We start from the raw sequence: 16,878 nt of genomic DNA, 5'->3' as shown, positions 1-16,878 counted from the left end.
ATAAATAATGGGTGAATATCCCTGTTAAGGTGTGCTGGATTTGTGGATTTCCACCTGGCACCCGGCGTCGAATAAAGCAGTATCTCCTCTCTAAGCTGCTTTAGGTTTCGAGAGCTTTTGTTTCAGGAAACACCAGGGGTTGAGTGCTGGTGCCTGGCACAGTGTGGGCTTTCCTGCTGCTGGAGGAGGTGGAGGTGGGAAGAAGGAGGTGTAGGAGTTAACGCTTGAACAGGTCCACCTTCGGTAAGGTGCAGAGGGCAAGCAAGCAGCGATTCCTGCCCGTACTGCTCGCTCTACGGCGCCTTCAACAAAACCCACCCTTCCCAGATGTAATGTAAAGAGCCACCTCCCAGCAGGGGTTACGGTCATTTTCTATAGAGCCGTCTCATAGAATTGGAGCAATTCAAATACTCTGGCAGCAGTTTTTCCTCTGTGGGGTACGGTGGCAGATATCAGGCGGACAAACCACACTGACAGCAAAAATGGGCTTAGGCTGGAGGAATGACTAAGGTGATTACAGACCTGCATGAATGATTAATTTGCCCTGCTTTTGTTTCACTTTTGATCCCAGGCCCTCTGAAGAAAAAAAAAAAAAAAAAAAAAAAGGTAATTTAGAAGTGTTGATGAATGCCAGGAAACATCCGGCCCCCTGAAAAAAAAAAAAAAAAAAAAAGAGGCAATTTTGGAAGAAGATGTTTTTTAAATGAAAAATAAGTCAGTTGTAATAACAACCGTACTATGCAGATGTGCACTAAAACAACTACTCCAAGAGGAGCAGAGTAAAAAATCTGTTGCTACTATATCTCTGTAACGTGAATATTTGAAATTTGTAGATAAGTATTCACTTTGCAATCAGAATATCTATTCACATTTTAAGAGGACAATATTATTATTCTTCAAATAGGATATGCAGTAGCATCGTGGTAGTGCTTTCTTGATAACCCTCCTTTAAGCTCAGTTTAGAAAGCATTTGTTTTGTTATTAAAATTACTCCACATATTTGAGACAGACTTCGGCTGATCAACTGCCTCACACGTGCTAGACGCGTATTGATTTTTTTGTCTTAGCCCAACATTTCCCCTGGGCATCATATTATTTATTCATAAAGCAGAAATGATGTCTGACAGGCAGTTAGAAGGGTGTAGAGCTGTAGTCCAGAAACAATGTGAAAAGCGTTGCAAGGACCCCAAGAAATCAATGTGCTGATGCTAAAGAGCAGCCTTTTAATTCTGAGCACATGTTCTTGCTATCGTTCAGTGTGGAAAGGAAATTTAAATAACAAATAGTTACTATTAAAATTGCAGGCCTGAATTTTCATTCATTTTTATTCCAATTATCAGAGCCAAGGTGGAAAAAGGCAGAGAAGGCAGCTAGCCAAGCCCAGACACCTCTCAGCCATAAAGCAGGCTTGCTGCTCTAGCCCTAATTTGTACATTTGTATCTAGATTTCTGTTGGAACCAAGATATTTTTATCAATAAATATTTAAAAGCTGAGTGTTATTCAGAGCCGTATATTCTTAAAATGTGCATGATTCATAGCCACTTACTCTAATTGAGTGTTAGACTCATGTCTGTACAGTAGATTAAAATAATAAATAGCTGGTATTTTTAGAATGTGAGTTGAAATTTTGATAAGCTGGTCATTGTGATAGACCTGTTTGAAAAGAATTAGGCAAAAGAAGATTTCTTCTGGTTTTGTTCATTCAAAATCAGATCACAGCATATTATCAAGCAGTATTTGCTGGTAGAAGATACATTTTATTTCCAAAAATTTTTTGTCTACTGAAAAAAGATAAACCAAAATCATAGGTGGTATTAGGAAAATTTTTGTCTGACCTTATACTTCACTCAGCAAGATAAGTAACTCTAATTATTGAAGTATTATACTTGAAATAAGCTAGACATCTGAATATCTATGAATATGGAACTATGCAGTATGGAATTCGTTTCTTGTTATTTAAATCACAGATAATGCAGTCAAAAAAATAGCACATCATCATGTAATTAAATATTTCATCTTAATGTATAAACGCAAGGGAGCTGAACTAAATTTGTTCTGGCATTTCTTGACTTTCTAGTATTTGACTTTGAACCTGAGTGTTCTTTGATATACAGAGATGGGAATTTCAAAATTTGCTTTGCATATTTTGGAAGGGGGAGGGGCAATGCAAGAAAATAATTCGTTTCTACTCTGTTAATATGAAAATTACTGTCTTTCTCTTGGTTATTAAGAAGATCATGTTATTTACAGTGAAACCAAGGCACATGTTAACCTCCTACAGCAAAGAAGTTAACACATATTCCTTAAATTGGTTTGCAGAACACCTTATAGTTGCTGTCCCCAGGGAAGGCTTTGACCTCTCCAATCACATAACATCACAATAAATGCAATTTTAAATCACTCGACTGGGACAGCAGAATCTGCGTCCACCCAGAATAAGTAAGAGTGCCTGAAGCATGCACACATTTTTATTTTTATTTTTTTTCCCAGGAAGCTGTCTTTAAAAATAAGGGGAAACTATGATACCTCATTGGTATCTTCTAGGAAATCAAATGTATGAATTTTCATATGTAGTGTTCTGATATATGAAGATGGCATCGGGGAAGCACTACAGTGTTTTCATATGCCTGTCTTTCATGGACTTGAAAATCTAATTTCATTTGACTCGCTCTGAAGAAAGTGTAGTAAAAATGGCATTTTTCTGGGCTGCAATAGGCATATTTTTTTATGGTTACTATCTGATGAGAACATGAATTCATGAAATTACTTCATTTCTCAAAAATTGATGTATTTTGATTTGCTCTTGCCAATTCTTTTGGATGCTGTCGTTAACTAACAAGAGTTACCATGTATTTACAAGTAGGTTTTAAATAACAGATTTACTGCATAGCGTTAAGGATGTCTGTACGTTAAGAAGCAACTTTAAATGTCACTTTTCCAAACTGTTAAACTAGAGCTGTGATAATAATTCTTTTAATCTATTTAGATAGCTGGTAGCCAGTCAATTAATAAGGTTTGCTCAGCCAAAGCTCAACTGCATCTCTCTGCCTCTCTGAACTCTGTTTTCTTAACTGAGTTCTGTCATTACTGTTGTCAGGAACAGAACTCTCTATTTTTGACAGCAGAAGAATACCCAGCCCCAGATAAAGCACTAAAACATGGATACACACATTTTCTGCTTCGCCAGCCTGGAGTGCTCTTCAGGACACTCAGACAGAGGAGGTCTGCACCAGAGCTGGTCACCCGAGGTCTGCCTCTAGTCAGGGGAGGGAAGGAGCTATGTTTAGGACATGGCCCATTTAACTCATTTAGGAGGCTTATTATATTGTAGGGTAGGTTGCATCTTACAGGAGCCTTACAGGATGCTCTAGTGTGAAGGGAGCATAGGTACCCAGTTGTGGGGTGGAATTCGGCTTCAGGCTGAGACACGCGCTTTGAGTTGGCCTGTATCAGGAACAGTGTGGGGAGTAGGGCCCGAGAGGTGATTGTCCCCCTGTACTCGGCACTGGTGAGGCCTCACCTTGAGTACTGTGTCCAGTTTTGGGCCCCCTACCATAAAAAAGACATTGAGGTGCTGGAGCGGGTCCAGAGAAGGGCGACAAAGATGGTGAGGGGTCTGGAGAATAAGTCTTATGAGGAGCAGCTGAGGGAGCTGGGGGTGTTCAGCTTGGAGAAGAGGAGGCTGAGGGGAGACCTTATTGCTCTCTCCAACTCCCTGAAAGGAGGGTGTAGAGAGGTGGGGGTCGGTCTCTTCTCCCAAGTCACAGGCGACAGGACGAGAGGAAATGGCCTCAAGTTACGCCAGGGGAGGTTCAGGCTGGATATTAGGAAAAAATTTTTTCACTGAAAGGGTTATCAGGCATTGGAATGGGCTGCCCAGGGAGGTGGTTGAGGCACCATCCCTGGAGGTGTTCAAAAGACGGATTGATGTAGTGCTGGGAGGTCTGGTTTAGTGATGATGCTCCTTGTTTGTTGTGTGGGTGTTTATTTTTGTCAGTTATGTTGACGGTTGGACAAGATGATCTTTAAGGTCCCTTCCAACCTAGAAGATTCTGTGATTCTGTGAGTTACTTCTGAGCATCCATCTGGGTCCTCATATGAGCACGGCATCTCCCTTGGAGTTAGTGAAGGTGTCACCACGGTAGCCAGTGGAGCCTGGAAAGCAGTGCTGCTCTCCTGAGCCAGGCCCTGCTCCGCAGGATGGCTCGCTATGGACCACTAAGTGTTCTTGATACCAGGATGCTGGGGGTCAGCGTGCTCTTCCAGCTCACGGTTATTTAGGACAGCGATACCTTAGCAAGCTAATATGTTACCTACTGCCTTTTGGATATTTCCAGAGGCTCAGCAGGAGGTTGGTAGATACTATTCCGTCTCACAGGTCAGTTGGGTAAAAGGCAGCACTGCTGTTGAGACTGTCATCTGCTGAAAGGCAAATGTTTTTTTAAGACCAGGGTTTGTTGCCGAGTTCAAATGGACCCCAGATGCCTCTATGCTCTTAACTTTGTAAAATTGCTGGGTGAAGGAGATGACAGGGAAAATATTATCTGAAATATTTTCTAACAGAATTAAATAGCAGGTATTTATGTTAATTAATTTATAGAAGACCAATTTAATCATAGAACACAGAAGTTTCCAACTGTTGCATACAGATATTTTAGGAGACATTAGAAGATAGTAACTCATGAAAACAACCAACCCCTCAGGTCACTGCCAAGCATGGTCCCCATATAGCTTGTGTAGCTTTTACCTTGTTCAAACCTGCTGTAAAAATAAATTTGTTCTCTTGTGATTGTTTCTGTAATCTTCATCTACTTTTCTGCAGTAATAGTAATAGGAAGCAGCCTGATTTCATATCCAATGCCTTTCTGGCACATCCATCCACACATCCCTCCAGTTCACCTGCAATACCAGCTTCATCACTGACCTGATGTGTATCCAAACCAGCATCTGTGGGCTTTATTCATTGTTTACTGCCAAAGTTAAGGATGAGCTGTGGGCAGACAGCAACATGCTTAACCCCATTTTCCCCTTGTAAATCCCTTCTTAAAATCTCCTCTGCCATAATTCCCGAAAAAAAACCACCAGTAGGTTAACAGTGTGTTACAGCCACTGCCTCTTGTGTTGACTGATGCTACCTCTTTGTTTCCTCCTCGTTCCTTGTCAACCATACATACCCGCTTACTGGCCTCCTTTTTTTTGATGTTTAAAATGTGACTCGGAGAGGAAAGAACCATCTTTTTTGTTCTCTCTGAGCACAGCCTCCAGCGTGCCTGTGTCCTGGCCGGGGACTCCTAGATGCTACCATGACAGAAAGAAGAGAAAATTACTGTGATGGCTCAGTGCTTCACAACTTTCATAGGCTTTTTCACAGCACTGTGTGAGGAAAATGAATGTTGTTATCACATGGCAATGGTGAAAAATGGAGGCATATGCCCTTAATAAGGAATGTTCTTAAAATATTTCTATTCATTTTGAAAGTCTGAGCTGAAATACAGTTTTCTTTTTTGGTAAGGGCTTGTGGTGTTACTTAGTAGTTAACATCAGGTCTCTGAGCACTTCCATTTGCAGGTGTACGTTCAGCCCTGCTGCAGGTCAGGAGCTTGTGGGACAGGAGGTTTGAGTCTTTGCCAGAACCTGTATCACCAGTTTAATCATAACACTTCCTCAGGTCTCCTGACACGGTGAGTTTATGCCTTCTAGATTATGGACCAAAGGCAACACTATCTGATGGGCTGGCATTACTCAGAAAATCACCAATATAGAAGCCTCCCCAAACACTTGTGTTCACCTACCCTTGCTGTGTAGACCATTGCCTTTCACATGAGGAGAGCATCAGCCTGCGCAGATCTGGCTGGGTTTGTGCTGGGCCCACAAAAGGTTCCTCCATGCCTGCAACATGTATGCATGGAGGATTTTTACACCAGTACTGTTAAAATAAAATATTATAATCCATGCAAATAATTGAGGAATTATTTTACATAAAATACCTTACTGCTGTTACTACTCAGTAATTTTCTCAAATTTAAGTTAAACATCAGTATCTTTTATCATTTCAATAAGGATTATGTTAATTGGAATGGCACATTTAGTCAACAAATGTTTACTAAGGGACAATAGTCTTCCTGTAGTTCCCATATCTCATAAAAACTCTCCAGTGTGCTGTTAAAAGCATTTGCTTCCTTTTATTGAAATATAGGGCCTACACACAATACATGGCAGAATAGGGTGGGATAAAGTTTCAGCAACCATTTGGGATAGGAATATTGTAATTACCATTGAATCTGTTTTTTCAACGTCTCTTTTGGCAAATCTGGGCGTTGTACTCTTATCATACAGGGTTTGGTGGTGTTCCCTTCCTGAAACGGTGCTGAATCTCAACCTATGGCTTTTTGTGGTGTATGGGAACATCCTGATATTTGATGTCGCTGTCTGTGATACTTTTGAGACAAGCAGCACATACCAAGGAGAAACTAAACTTCATTTTCAGTGGTGTAAATCCTCTTTGTGATGTCTTTAGGTGAGCCATTGCGCTCTCTCAGTAAAGCAGGTTCTGTGGGACATCCAGGTACTTTGCACCTTTGGCACGGAGAATTAACTAATGATGGTGGATTGGGGTTGCTGCCATATGCTGCCAGAAAAGTTAGTGAATAGAAGTACACAAAGATTATTTACATATCTTCTGTATTTGCAGGATGTTTGTATGTGCATGCGTAATTAATTTCTAATCAATGCTTGAACATACATAGACGGGGTTACGCTACAACATTTTTTGCTGGTGTGAAAGAAGTTGTAAGGTGAGAAGTTAAAATCCACAAACCTTAGTCTCTAAAAATATATGAAATAATGTATTTCTTGCTTATTGGAGAGGTCATATAGTGGATCTGATAACATAAATAATTTAAAAACCGCAGACCATCCATTCAGTTTAAGCAACCATCAAATGGTGTTGGCTTCGCTCAGGAGTGACTTGACCCCTCAGTTATGTTCAGTACTGTGACTAAAACCTGCTATATTGTCTTCTGGATATTTTATACATGGAATAACTTAATTCCTACTTGGGAATTTAGATTGACTAATGTTAATCAGTTTAATCAGTGAAATATCCACATAGTATGTACCCAGTTCTTCTAAAGAAAGTAGTGAGCACTCTCTGTCTTGAGACCACCAGGAATGGATGTGGGCTTGGGCTTTCAGCCTTACCTCTGCATGTTCTTATGTCTGTATGTATCTTGTTCGAAACCATCAAAACTTTTCAATGTATTTTATGGCCATCCATTGAACAAAGAAAGACGCAAACATCCCATTGAATATAAACTTGGGATGGACTTTTTTCCGAGCTAGTGAAGCTGTAATCTGCAACTTGCTTTGAGATAACTGAAAAAGAAAATGGGAAGAGTCACTCTGATCAATATACCATCGCTATGTTTCTATTTAGAGGGCTTTTAAGCATGCCTTTGCAAATTATTGCCTTAAAGCTTTTAACGTTCTTGTGCAGCAGGAAGCTGGCTGAGCAACATTTTCAGTGCTTATTCACAGCATATACTCTTGGCTTATATTCCTGCAGTCCACATTAGGCAGAAATCCCCCTCGAATTAAATGGGCTTTTTGCCTGACACACTCTCATTCTAACTAAATTAGCAGTAACAGACTTAACTATAAATTATTCTTTGCTCTGGGCACATTCCCTAATAATTGCCTTCCGCTGGTAAATACTTCACCGTTATCAGTGAGATATAAGAGCTTTTAATTCTTTAAACTCAGCAACTGTCTTTTATTTCAGGACTGATTCTGTTGGAAGAGGAGTTTGGTTTGTTTTTATGGTAAGAGAGATCACTCTTAAAAGCAAACCTGACCACATCATTAGGATGTTTCATTATGAAATCGCTGTGTTATAATATGCGAAGTTTTAAGTTCTTCCCCACTGAGTGCCTTCTGTGATAGAGGTTGGGGTGGCCAGGTCTAGGAGGGCTAGGTTCTTTTTTCAGTACTTTTATTTTTCAGGTATGCATTAACGTTGAGAAGAGATTGATTCATGCTAGACTACATTTTTTAGTATGGATTTAATTCCACCAGGAGTCAGGGTAGTGAAACGTGCTGCAGGCAGCTGGCACAACAGCATTTTTAATCAAATAATAGATTCCAGCTGGTGGGGAGTCAACTGAGTTCTGAATCAGACGTGACATGATGCAGATCTTCCTTATTTCTTCAATAAAATATATTACCTTTGCATATTAAGCAAATTTAAATGGAGGAGGGGAAGTGAAGGAAAGAGGTTTGCTAGAAATAAAACTAATTATTCTAACCTCATAAAGTGAGTTAAAAAAGGGAGAATACGGGGGTTTGTGTTCCGAGTGATGAATTATCTTGGACTCTTCTCATATATCATGAAATTATATCTGGTTTGCAGGTGTGCTTGTGATTACAAGATTCATTTTCTGTATTCTGTCCTTGAATATTGGATTTGGTGCTCGTTAGCAACTACTACTGTCACAGGAGTTGTCCTCATTTTAATAGTCAGTCTCTGTGCTGTACTTATCTGGCTAGGTTATCTGGCTCTGGTGGTGTGGACAATTAACCCCAGCAGCAATGAAGGGAGCTTTCTGGTGTCTTTCTGCCTTTTTTCAGATGGTCCTTTTTCAGTAACGTCTTTTTCTCTGCTTTTACTAAAAGTGTGAAGATTTTGATAGGATTCAGATAATGAGGATCTTATCAATAGGTAAAGCTGAAACTATGCAATTGGGCTGCAGGGCCAAATGTAACGGTGCTGGAAAGGTCAGTGCATGTTGGAAAATGTCAACAGGTGGTGCATTTTCAATGATTTTTCTTGTTAGCTTCTATCCCATGATCTAAGCTCAGCACTTAGCCAGGACAAACAACTCATTCATCACTTGGCGCTTACCGGGGCTTAGTTCATGCTGTTGAAAGAAACGGCAAATGCTAAGGCTAAGGCTTTTTCTTCTAGTTTTTTGCCCATCTGAAAGTTGAAAGCGATATGATGGCTAGTTGCCTTTCTGTTCCTCGCAGAACCAAGATGAAGTTCAGTGTCCCCCAGACTCAGCAGGGTCTTGGTGGGAGCAGGGATCCTGCTGTCCTGCCTGCAGCCGGGAAGCGTCATCCTTTGAGGGAGCTGGTAACTCCCATCCCGTTAGCTGGAGCTGCAGAGGTTTGATAGTTCAGTCCAGCCTGAAAGTAAATAAAGTACGAAAAAGCATGTTGGATGTGAGGAGACCCTTTCTGAGCTGAGTGGTCCCCCTTCCCTCCCCCTGAAGTCACTTGTTTCAATCAGGAGCTGCTGCATGATAGTAAGATCAAAGCCATTGGAAGCAATCAGACCTCCTCATGAGATCTGCCAAAAGCCTGCTATGAGGTAAGTTTTCTCTGAAAAAAAACCACATTTATTTTCACTTTATCTGTGTGTTCTGAACTTCATCCTCAGTAAAAGTCCTATGGAAGAAGAATGCTAAGGAGTATTTTTATGTAGGTGGCTGCAATTAACACGTCTATTAATCCAGCCTAGCAAGAGAGTATTGATTGCAGTGTTTTTGCACTAACTTCTGACAGGAGGGAAAAGTGATGAGAGAAAAACAAAGCCAAATTGATCTCATCATTTCAGGAGTCATCTTGAAAATAAAAATAAATATTTACATAGCTTCTATTTATTGCCTCTATTATTTCCAAGATGTTTCTGTAGTTACTGTCTGTTTCTGACAACATTGCAGGATGTGTTAGAGACCCTTTGTGTTAGGTTTGGTTTTGCCATGTCAGTCACCTTGTTCCTCATGCAGCTTATTGATGTCAGAAGTAAGTCAAAAATGGTTCTGAATGTGGGAAATGCACAGAAAAAGAAAAAAGTAATCTGAGCTATGGCAGATACTAATAGGAGTTTGAAGGAGATAACTTAAGTGAGCTTTGATGTTGAATGATATGAAAAGTTCATATTAAGCTTCTGCTGTGCATTGGTAGTTCGGGAGATGCACTGGAAGCCTGGGTGCTTGTGTGTGTGACTGGTCAAAATGCCACATTTATTGTGGTGCAGAATGCTAGATTTGAAACTTGGGGTTTTTTTTTCATACAGAAGCATGACTGGGGCTTTTGGCAACATTAATGAAACAGTACAGGGAGAAATTCATCCCAGAGGACCCAAGTGTATTTTGGCCAGGCACTTCACACCAAGACCCCAGCCTCAGTTCTCTTGCCTGACACATCCTGGACAAATGCTGTTTAATGCAGACAGTTGGTGGCTTTTGGTCCAGAACACGTATCTCCTGCTCTCTCTATTCATCTGGAAATATTAACCCACATCTGGGAAATATTTCTAAAATCAGCTTCCTTAGGAAGTGACATGTTACTGCAAAATATTTCAGTTGCCTTCAGTCTGAAACCAAATTTGATGAATTTAGAGGCAGCTTTGGTAGTTTAAACTAACCTGGTTGCACAGAGGGTGTTTTCTCATTTTCAGAAGGGCCCAATGATTTAACAAGCTTTCTGTTCTCTAAGGTGTACACTCAGGCGCATCAGTCGAGGTTGTGATGACCAAGTTTGCCTATAGCCTTATTGACTAGAATGGCAATACACTGGTTTTTCACTTAGAATCATAGAATTGTCTAGGTTGGAAGGCACCTTTCAGATCATCTAGTCCAACCATCAACCTAACACTGATAAAAAACATCACTAAACCACGTCTCTCTACCTGTCTTTTAGATACTACCAGGGATGGTGGCTCAACCACTTCCCTGGGCAGCCCATTCCAATGATTCAAAACCCTTCCTGATATCCAATCTAAACCTCCCCTGGTGCAACTTGAGGTCATTTCCTCTTGTCCTGTCGCCTGTGACTTGGGTGTATTGCGTTTCATGCACCACCTGCAAAGATTTGGTTTTAATGAAGTTGTCAGATTCGCAGGGTTCTTTTCAATGAAAGCTGGTAAGTGAAGGCAAACATATTATGTATTGGTCATACAGTTTAAGAAAGCAGCTACTTCAGAACTAATTAGTCTATTTATGAAAACAGTCCAATAAATATTTAATGATTTGTTTGATTCTTATAAACAAATACTTGTGCTTGTGGATGCTAATTACATGAGCAGAGCCCTTCACTTTGCATGGGCAGAGTTATATTTGTGTTGAAGTGTTTGTTGTATTTGTGCCAAAAAACAACCCAAAAAACCTCATTAAGATCTGATCCTTCAGACGTGCATGTGCTTAACTTGACTGCTCAAATAATGTTGCTTTGGCTGTGTTGATTTCAATACTTTGATCGTGAAATATCTCGTGTAAGGTGGGGGGAGGGGGAATTAACACAGCAGTAGCGTTGATCTGTGTAAACAGTCATTAATGAGTACATGTTGCACCCTTCCCTGGGGGCAGAAAACCGTGTTTCTGCCAAGTTGATGAGTAAAATGAAGTTGCTCACCCAAGGTACTTATTGTCTTGAGATCCACTTTGCTGCTTGCTGTCTCAGCCCAAACTCAGACTTCAGAGTGATGGTTTCTGTGTTTCCCCATCTTCTCCGGGGGTGGCTCGCCGTTTTGCAGGCTCTTCCTCCTGCTCCCCATACATCAGCTGCAACGCCTTGGGCTCGCTTCCCTCAGCTAGACTAGAGATAGCACAAAGACCTTTATAAAGGTAAACAAGCATATTACTTGAGTGTCTTTACAAATAACATAAGATAATTTGTTTGCCCAGTGGAAGAAGGATGTTTACTATCTAGCAAGGAAGGAAAAGTACTTTCCCTTCAGGCTTTAATAAGTAGAAAAAAATTACTGCAGCCTAAACTGACTGGAGCCTCTCAGCCTCTCATGTTAGATAGCAGCAAATCCTCAACTGAGGTTTTTGGGGTATGAAAGAGCCCTGGGATCTAGCAGAGGATGTGCTAAAGCAAGATTTAGAGGGAATAAAAATGAAAAGCCATATAAAATTCATGAAGGATGGGGAAAGGAGACCAACAAGAAGACAAGGTGTATTTCTGTGATTGTTGCTCCTGAAGAATGGCTCACAAACTCTCCCACCTGACAGCATTTCATATGCATGTCTGCCTGGCCAAGATCTCATTTATAATTATAACAAGTTTTTTAATTTCTTCTGCACTGCTCCTGTGTGCTGTTATTCCTGCGTTGGTTTTCATGTTTATTGTCTCAAAGGAGAAAAAAATATGCAGACTGCCCAAATATTCTAAGAAGAAAAGCCAGCCGTTTATTTAAGCTGGCTCTCAATATGCAGAAAGTTGCCTCCAAAAGAAAATGTTAAAGTTTGGCTTTAGGCTTTCCTGGGAACACAAATAAACTGTTGTTTGTTTTTTGTCTTTGGAGATTTTGTAGGTGTTTTTATTTCTTCCTTGTTCTTTTAAGCCTTTTTACTTATCCAGCATCTCACATAACTTTGATATTTATCTTTGCAATGTAGTAATTTACATGAAGATATACCGGGTTTGGAGAATGTTTTCTTTACCAGTAGACAGAATAGGAAGCTCAAAATCATCTGTTTTCCATTTGGTATCTGTTTTGCAGTGCATGTTGAAAGAGACATATGCTGCTGCATGTGTGATGAGGCTAATTCTGCCTCTGCCTTAATGGAGTCGTTCACACTGAGCTTCCATTCTAATGAGTTAATGAGAAACTGGGAATTTAGATTCACTGTGGGCTCTCAGAAGATTGCTTTGTTGCAGCACTGCTCAAAGCTTGGTGAAACTCACCCAGCCCCAGGTCCACCCCAGTCTGCTGCTGCCAACGTCCTCTCTTTCTTGAGGGTCGTCCAAGGGAAGCTGGAGGTGCCTGAAGGTTGCAGGAGGGTCCAGCACTGCTTCGGGTGGGGAATCAAAGTTGAGTCTCAGTAAAGCAACACAAACTGCCGTAGCTCAGACTATCCCAGTCTACCCAGAGTTCTCTTTTCTGAGGCTCCTGATGGCACTCCCAGCATCTCCATGCATCAGAGACTCATGAAAACAGCGAAGCTGTAAAGGTGAATATTGGGGTGAGTAGGTTCAGCCTTGGCCCCGCAGCCATTGCAGGTGGTCTGAGTCAGGGATATTGCTGAGGGTGGGCTGGGGCCAACCACATGGTCAAAGAATCATAGAATGGTTTGGGTTGGAAGGGACCTCAAACATCATCGAGTTCCACCCCCCTGCCCTGGGCAGGGACACCTCCCACCAGACCAGGTTGCTCCAAGCCCCATCCAGCCTGGCCTTGAACCCCTCCAGGGATGGGGCAGCCACAGCTTCTCTGGGCAACCTGTTCCAGTGTCTCACCACCCTCATAGTAAAAAATTTATTCCTGATATCTAATCTGAATTTTTTTTCTTCCAATTTAAAACCATTTCCCCTTGTCCTATCACTACCCCTCCTGGCAAAGAGTCCTTCTCCAGGTCGTTTTGTCTGTCCACCTCTGAGCCTCAGTGAATGGCATTGAAGGATTTCTTTTTAATGGGCATGTTAAACATGGGACAAATTTAATTTTGATATTGTCATTTAAAGTCATTCCCGCTACGAATGATTTGCTGCCAAATGAGTCGTTAGGTCTACCATAATTTGGGGCTCATCCAAGTTTCTGTTCCTCTGAATGCAACTGATCCAAGTGGTGGCTCAGCTGTGCCCGGTGCTTTTCAGTGCTTTAATGTAGATGAGTCGTTCTGACTGTGATGATGAGTGCAATAGCTAAAACCCCTATACATTAATAACAAAATGGGCCTGCCATAACCTCCTTAAAAAAAAAACTGGAAACCCCAGTGTGATTGGCTTTTACTTTCATCCACTGCAAGTGGAATCTGCTTTAAACAAGCATGTATCTCAAAGTTCCCCATGAGCATTTTTGGTTCAGAATGTAGTGTCTGATACTGTTGAATATCTGAAAACGTCACCAAATAATTATATTTAAAAGAATAATGAAAAATTAGCAAAAAGTCTAGGTTGGCATCAAAGAAAAGAAGCTAGAGCTTAGAATAAAACCTTATTTAATGAGACATATGATATTTTGTACAGCTTTCACAGTGTTTAAAATATTCTGGCAAAATTTCCTAGTTCAGATAGTTCCATGTGCACTAGTATGTTCACAAAGATCCTTGTCCCAGCTTTACTAAAGTATGGCCGGTGAACTTCTTGTAGAACCTAAATGTGTTGTGTGCATTTAGAGGAAGTGTCTATCATGAGATTACTCTACAATTAGGGTCATGATGACCTGCATTTTTTTTCTTTTACTTTGATTTTCCCCTGACTTGTAGTTACTGAAGTCCCTAAAGATTACAGGGGCAGAATGCCTCAAAGTGCTCTTTAACACTTGACAGCAAGGCTCTGACGGTGTTATACGCACACTTCAGGCACGATAACAATTGAAGGATAATGCTCTATGCAGTAGAGAGGGTAAATGGAGATTTTTCGGTTTATGATGGAGAGTCTTTGATATAACAGTTTCAAAAATCAGATTAGGCTGTATATCATTTGAAACTCTTTTTCAGTTGTGCTGAAAATTTAACGGCAAGGTTTTGTTGAAATGAGCTCCTGTGGTCTGCGAGGAAGAAAATCAATCAGCACGCACCTTATCAATTTTCTATATCCTTGGTAGGGATGCAATTAAATTCAGTCTGAAAGGTCACAGTGGGGTATACATTAACCTCACGCTAACCCTGGGTGTGACACTGCCGCTGAGAATGAGTTAATAAAGATACCAGTTGGAGCTGGACGTTTGTCCTCTTTTCTTCCAATGTGTCTGCATACATACACACTTCTCATTACATCTTTGTGCATAATATTAGTAGCTATCTAGAATGTTTGCAGTGCTGCTAATTAGGTTGTGGGCTAGTGCACGGTGGAACATGCAGAGGAGTTCCACAGCTGATGGCCAAAACCATTTAAACCCATTAGTTGAAGTTAATGTTAATGCAGGGATATGTCAATGAGACAAGCCTTTGTTTCGTTTCCAGACTCTGGCGAAGTTTAAAACAGCAGCTGCAAAAAGTGAGTTTAATTCCAAAGTTCAGTAGAGTTTCTTAATGCCTTTTGCATTATATAAATTTGCTCCACATGAGAGAAATTGGATTTCTTATTGAAAATTGGAGAAGTACTTTGGTGGTAAAGAGAATCTTGACCTTTTCTAACCTTTTAAATTAAGTTATGGGGAGGTATTTGATTTTAGGTTTGATTTGGGAGGACCACGTTTCCTGTATTAGCTATTAAAAAAACCCACAGTACAGTAGATCATTAAGAAGTCAGAGAAACATAATATCCAGCACATCTTTTCCAGAGACTAGCAGTAAGAGGTCATCAAATTTTACTTCTAAAAACATTTCTGCTCGTCCCTGGAAAGACATTTATTGTTATATGAGATTGCAGATTTTCTAATGAATATATTGAACAATGGGGCATGGGAATGAGAAACATAAAATTTATCCTTCAAATTATGAGATGGAGCCAGAGGAAGTGGATATGGGCAAATAACAGCCTGTTAGAACAACCTCTAAAGGACGTAATATTTTAGAGCAAATTTTGAAAAAGATAATACAGTCAGGGAGGCAAACAGAAAATGGGATAAAATAAAAAAAAAATTAATAGATATTTTGTGCCAAGGGTAGCTGTTTCATTTTCTTCAGTTCTGTTGCTGAATAAAGGCAATAGATGTGATCCATCTCAATTTTGATAAAGAATTTGAATATGGTACCCGCATGAGCACTTGTCAGTATGGTAAGAGAAAAAGGAGATTTATAGAAGAAATTTTTACATAGGTAGAGAATTGAATGAAGAGGAGATGGCAACATCAGTCTTGAAAGGGAAGTGTTGAGCCAAAGGGAGGCTGCTAATTAAGTTCCTCAAAGGAGATGAAACATGTTTAATATCTTCCTATCATTGTCACAAATAAGCAGAAGTGTGGTTATGAATTTACAGATGACTCGAAGGTAAGAGTCACTGACATTTCAGAAGAGGATCATAACATCATACGAGAAAGATTAGGGTTTTTTCCAAGTTGGTGTAATAGTTATGGCATGATATGTAATTGCACAAAGTGCAAGGTCAGGCTTTCAGGGAATAATCACCTGAATTTAATTTGTGAGCTGGGAACCGATCAGCTGGAAAACAGGAAAAAAAAAATAGAGCTACATTAGGTCATGTAGGACCAGGATTTTAGATCTGTGGCCTGTTGTAGATCTAGGATTCTAAGGCCTATCCTATCTAGGATCAAGTTACCAGCATGATGCTGCTGTTAATAAGATAAATGCATGCCAAGAGAATAGTGGGTGAGGTATTTCTAGCAGGGAAAGAAGGTATTAACAACGTATTTTGAAGTGTTGACAAAGCACAGTGGGAAGAGTGTGCAGCGTTCACATTAAAGAAAGATGAGTTCAACCTGGAGCAGGCTCGCAGAGGGGCTGTCAGGACAATCGAGGGGGACACAACAGATCATGAGTTGTACCAGAAGGCACGGTAAAAACCTTGGCTTGTTCAGATAACAAAGTGGAGACTGAGGTACTGCTGTCTTCAGGGTGGTAAATATACAGGAGGAGAGTAAACACTAGGGAGTGAAAAGAGTTAAATTTTAATTAGAGAAATTACAGAGTGGGCAATATGGAAATAAAAGGAGCAGGGGTGAAATGAGGCCAGGCGGTAAAAGCCGTCCCCAGTTGTCTACAGGGTTCATGAACAGCCTTTTCCTGGTGCAGCAGAGATAATAGCAAAGAGCTGCTCTAGGATGGAGTTTCTTCAGTTGGTGGAAGGGACTCGGGAGTTTTCTTGCCGTCCTGTGCTCCTGTATTTATTTAAAGCGTTTCTCTTGAGGAATGGGATGTGCACGTGCCGCTCCCTGCGTGAATGTTTTAATTAAATTGCTGGCTGCTTCCGTGTGTTGGAAGCGTTCCCCGGTGGGGTGTGTGTCTGCGCACCGTGGGCGGTGTGAAAGA

At 40.7% G+C, this 16,878-nt stretch overlaps 1 protein-coding gene across 2 annotated transcripts in view; it reads left to right on the top strand.

Annotated features, from left to right (window-relative positions):
* Nucleotides 1-16,878, top strand: part of PAG1 (phosphoprotein membrane anchor with glycosphingolipid microdomains 1) — a 127,031-nt gene that overhangs the window by 35,442 nt on the left and 74,711 nt on the right. Inside the window, exon 1 of one of the 2 annotated variants that reach the window (XM_014965617.1) lies at nucleotides 9,252-9,368. The exons of the other annotated variant lie outside the window; for it this stretch is intronic. The gene's annotated coding sequence lies outside the window, so the exon portion shown is untranslated. Of the gene's footprint in view, nucleotides 1-9,251; nucleotides 9,369-16,878 lie in introns of those variants that run through there. 2 annotated transcript variants of the gene reach the window in all.

The sequence above is a fragment of the Calidris pugnax genome, unplaced genomic scaffold (genome assembly GCF_001431845.1).
Source record: "Calidris pugnax isolate Ruff unplaced genomic scaffold, ASM143184v1 scaffold41, whole genome shotgun sequence".
In the NCBI taxonomy this organism is placed as follows: domain Eukaryota; kingdom Metazoa; phylum Chordata; class Aves; order Charadriiformes; family Scolopacidae; genus Calidris; species Calidris pugnax.
The sequence above is the reverse complement of the archived record's forward strand: the minus strand, read 5'-3'. Positions and strand labels throughout refer to the sequence as shown.